Here is a 5,837-nt window from a genome sequence, read left to right as displayed (position 1 = left end):
CAAATTACAGACCATTCAAAATTACAAACCAAACTGATAAAGTATGACAAAAGAAACAATTAAAAGTATATTTTTGGATTGTTTGCTTAACATTAGACACTTTATGATATATAAAAAAAATCTTCAAATAATGCATGATTTATTTTTTTTTAGAATTCTTTTTGCAGAATAGTGGTCACAGGAAGCTGGTGGAGGAAAACGTTTCCTGACCCGTTTCTCCAAAACAGCTCAGAGTTGCTCAATAATATTTAGTTCAGGAGACTGTGCAGGCCATGAGAGATGTTCAGCTTCACTTTCATGTCCCTCAAACCACTCTGTCACCAGTCTTGCTGTGTGTATTGGTGCATTATCTTCCAGTTGCATGGCAAATTTACAGACCATTACAAATTACACTAAATTTACAGACCAAACTGATAAAGTATGACAAAAGAAACAATTAAAAGTGTATTTTGGTATTGTTTGCTTAACATTAGACACTTTATGATTTAAAGAAAGCCCAAAAAATCTTAAAATAGTGCATGTATTTTTTATTTTTATGATGATTCTTGCAGAATAGTGGCCAGGTCACTACGGGATGCCGGTGGAGGAAAACATTTACTGACCGGCTTCTCCAAAACAGGTCAAAGTGACTCTGGTCACTGTACAGGCCATGGGAGATGTTCAACTTCACTTCCATGTCCCTCATACCACTCTGTCATCAGGCTTAGTGCGTGTATTGGTGCATTATCTTCAAATTTACAGACCATTACAAATTAAAAGTTACAGACCAAACTGATAAAGTATGACGACAAGAAACAATTAAAAATGTATTTTTTGATGTTTGCTTAACATTATAATGATTTAAAAAAAGCCAAAAAATCTATAATTTATTTTATATATAATTATAATTTATAATATATAATATAATTTTTTTTTAATTATTTTTGTTCTTCAATGTTTTACCTTGTATCACTGATGTCATTGTAGTGCTTATTTCTTGAAATGTGAATTGAGTCAGTATATAAGACACATTGGACCTATCACCATGTGTTATAGGATAGATTAGAGGTGTGTGAAGTCGTCTTCCTAATGAGGGCGATGGATTGCGGTCTGTCCGTGTTGCCATGGCGATGTTTCTGCAGTATAAGGAAGTGCACTGCAGATGGAGAGAGAGACAAACGCTGAGAGACAAAAACAAACCGATGCAAGGACCAAACCATGAGTACCGCACTGCTAGTTAACAGTCTGATGAAGCTGGTCAGGCATGAAGAGATATATAATGGCGTACAGAGGAAGATTAATACTCGTGCTGAGTGTGTGCACTGCTTCTGTTGGCCGGCAGAGGGCAGACGCGTCTCATCAGTTCTGTCACTCAGGATTTTTGGTATAATATCTGTCCCAGAAGTATGAAATATGAATAGTGTTGTAACTCGTCTCACATTGTTTGTGCATCAGACGTGAACGAGACCCGATATTGCAGAGGTGGGCTACCGTCTGACTTGCTGAAATAAAAAAAATACCTTTCCCCAGACAGTGTGCAAACACACACAGGCAATAAATAAAATAATATAATAAATAATGACAGTAGGTATACATAAAAAGTGTATATCCATATGATTAATGCATCTAGTCATTTTATGTTTTATGAAAAATCATAAAAATGTAATACCAGAATTTATATTTCTCTCTGATTTTTGGATTGATTTTTTATATATATATATATATATATATATATATATATATATATATATATATATATATATATATATATATATATATATATATATATATTTAAATATATATATTTAAATATATATATATATATATATTTAAAAGTGTTATGAAATGTATTGTTGTGTGTGTGTGTATACATTAAAGCTTCTGACAACTATATAAGAGCATCAGGCATCCGATAGAACGTTTTGTTACACTGGATAACAGTGCGTACACACACACACACACACACACACACACACATATGCATAAACACATACGTATATATTTGCATGCTAACTTTTACATACACACACATATATACAGTAAATACACATACACCGATGATGCCTTATTCACACTAGTAGCGACTTTGTAGCTGCCTGTCGCTCTGGGTGGCGACCTGCTGCAAACGCAGTTCTGTGTAGGTCAGGGCCGGCCCTGAACATTTGGGGGCCCTAAGCAGAATAATTTTGGGCCCCTACCTTGCTCTTATTAGTGGAGTAATGCCATGGCACAATGGTTTTATTGCTTATTGAGTACAGTCAATAAAACAGAAATGTAAAGCTTAAAGATTTGCATTTCTTCTACTTAATAACTGAATGATTTGGACATTTTAAAACAGCAATATTTTTGTCTGCTAGCAGCTTCGAAAATCTTTAATAAGGGGACCAGACAAAGTTGTATAAATACCATCCAAGAACTGAGTTTTTATCAGTAGACTCTTCGATGTCAGCTTGGGAAAAGGTGTGGATTTGTTAGTTTAATAAAGCTCAAGTTGTAGTGGCACGGTACCTCAAAATGTAGGTGTGAGAAATGACACACATTCAGGGTTCATAGGCTGCTGTTGTATGTTTCAAAAAGTGTTTGCAGATGGTGAAAACGATGAACTGTCATCCAGTTGTGTGTCATCCATAGCTCACTGATGGCAAAATAGAGCAGAGACTGTTGAATATAATTAACAGTGACTGCAGAGCCACAGTGCAACAAATCACCAGCAGATACAACAGTGGTGACCAGGGCAATGTGTCGCAGCACACAGTTCATCACAGACTTCTGTGGAAAACCTGTCCTCATTTTAAGATACATGTTACAAATATACATTCAGAAACCTGTGTTCTCATGTTTTGTCTATAAGTAGCCTCAGCGTGTTTAATATTCATTCAATTTGCAATGTAATATGAATTATTGATTGATGTTTGAGTTTGCTGCTTAAACCTGCTATATAAAGTACAAAGTTAAAAGCAGGCAGCAAGTACTGTAACTGCCAGATGAAGCGTGATGGACTGCAGGCAAAGATTTGAGTTTTCTGAACACGACTGATTCAGATCAACTCAGTGACTGACAGGGATCTAATGGGATCGCAATGCGTGGAGACACTTGGAAATTCATCCATTTCTGCTGCCCGGGATTCAACCCCAGTGGGCTAAAAGCACAGGAAACTGTAGAAAACAACTTTGCTGAGCTGCAAACCTCCAGGCCAAAATGCTCAGGCAACTTTATAGGACTTTTTGTCAGGCCCTGAATCCAGCTGTAGTTTGAGTTATAAATGATGCAGGTGGACAAATCAGCTTCTGAGGCACACATTTTATTTACAGTTGTTTTTTCAGAAAAACAAAAACATACCTTCAACAGTACAAATGCATTTTAGGATATATTTATGTGAAATGTTTACATTTTAGAGTGTAACATGCTAAGTCATGCTAAAATGATGCTAGCAACATGTTGATTCATACTAGAAACATGCTAATTCACCCAAGAAACATGCTAGTAGCTTGTTAAGTCATGCTAAAATCATACTGGCAACATGCTAATTTATACTGGAATCATGCAACCTAATTCATACTAGAAACATACATCTTCAAACAGAAATGATTGTCCAGGTTTACAATGATGTTAATCCAGTATCACATCATACTTGACAGAATCATGACATGCCTACAACATGCTAATTCATGCTTGCTGCAAGCTAAACCTGCTAACTCATGCTAATAAGCTAATTCCATCCATCCATCCTTTCTTCCTTCCTTTCTTCCTTCCTTGCTTCCTAGATAGATAGATAAAATGTAAACAGAAATAGACATTCTCTTTCTTTCTTTCTTTCTTTCTTTCTTTCTTTCTTTCTTTCTTTCTTAGATAGATAGATAGATAGATAGATAGATAGATAGATAGATAGATAAAATGTAAACACAAATAGACATTCTCTTCCTCTTTCTTTTTTATCTTTTTCTTTCTTTCTTTGTTTGATAGATAGATAGATAGATAGATAGATGTAAACAGAAATAGACATTTTCTTTCTTTCTTTCTTTCTTAGATAGATAGATAGATAGATAGATAGATAGATAGATAAAATGTAAACACAAATAGACATTCTCTTCCTCTTTCTTTTTTATCTTTTTCTTTCTTTGTTTGATAGATAGATAGATGTAAACAGAAATAGACATTTTCTTTCTTTCTTTCTTTCTTTCTTTCTTTCTTAGATAGATAGATAGATAGATAGATAGATAGATAGATAGATAGATAGATAGATAGATAGATAGATAGATAAAATGTAAACACAAATAGACATTCTCTTCCTCTTTATTTTTTATCTTTTTCTTTCTTTCTTTCTTAGATAGATAGATAGATAGATAGATAGATAGATAGATAGATGTAAACAGAAATAGACATTCTCTTTCTTTCTTTCTTTCTTATATAGATAGATAGATAGATAGATAGATAGATAGATAGATAGATAGATAGATAGATAGATAGATAGATAGATAGATAGATAGATAGATAAAATGTAAACACAAATAGACATTTTCTTTCTTTCTTAGATAGATAGATAGATGAGATGTAAACACAAAGACCTTCTCTTTTCCTCTTTTTTTCTTTCTTTTTTCTTTCATAGATAGATAGATAGATAGATAGATAGATAGATAGATAGATAGATAGATAGATAGATAGATAAAATGTAAACACAAATAGACATTTTCTTTTTCTTAGATAGATAGATAGATAGATAGATAGATAGATAGATAGATAAAATGTAAACACAAATAAACATTTTCTTTTCCTCTTTTTTTCTATCTTTTTCTTTCTTTCTATGTTTGAAAGATAGATAGATAAAATGTAAACAGAAATAGACATTCTCTTTCTTTCTTTCTTTCTTTCTTTGTTAGATAGATGGATGGATGGATGGATGGATGGATGGATGGATGGTTGGGTAGATCTCAAGCTAAACAAACTACCTCCAACAGGCTTTCTCAAGCCTGTTCAAACTATTGAAGGTTGTCTTCAAACTTTAATATCTAGTTTTGTTTGTCATTGTATTTTTCTGAATGACATTAAAATTTTCATTAAATACTTTTTTTTGGTGTTAGTTTGAACATTTTTCAGATCATTCCATTTGTTTGTTTTTTCAGAGATGAATCTGTCTTCATAAAGCGTAAATCATGCTTGGAAATGAGATCAGTCAGAAGAAAATGAAAACCTAGGTAAGTGTCAGTTTTTTATGGTTTATGAATCCTGTCAACTTGTAATTTTGTCCCATTAAACAAAACATTTTATATAATGTATTAGTGTATTTAAGAGGTCATATCAACAAAAGACCTGTGAAAATATACCAAAAATCTCTTAAAGTGATAAAGCATGATGTATTCCAAAATTTCACAATTACACAGAAAAATAACACACTAACATAATTATGTTATTAAATATGATACAGTGTTATTAAAGTTCACCTTTTATGCTATTTTAAATGTTTTTGTTGTGGTCTCTGACCTCTTTAGGGTGGGAAATTAACAAAGGCATAGTGAAAAATGCCATTAAACATTTTAAAAAAAAGTTACATTTGTGTACATTGAATCATTCTTTTTAAAAGTTGAGAAAATCTTTTCTATCAGTGCTGTTGGACATTACTGAACTTAAATGTTTATTTTATTGTTCATTTTACCAACAGACTAGAATATTTAATGTCTTCCAGTAAATAAACACTGCAGTGATTTTCACATGAGAAGCACCACTCCAATTTTCTTCTTAAAATATAAGAAGAACAAGAGAAAGAAATTGAACTAATTCATCAATTAGACTTTTTGCACAGAGCAAACATTTGAGAAAACAAATCAATAAATTCAGGGTACCTGATGGAATGCATTTTGCTG

The sequence above is a fragment of the Danio aesculapii genome, chromosome 19 (genome assembly GCF_903798145.1).
Source record: "Danio aesculapii chromosome 19, fDanAes4.1, whole genome shotgun sequence".
NCBI classification, from domain to species: Eukaryota; Metazoa; Chordata; class Actinopteri; order Cypriniformes; family Danionidae; genus Danio; species Danio aesculapii.
The sequence above is the reverse complement of the archived record's forward strand: the minus strand, read 5'-3'. Positions refer to the sequence as shown.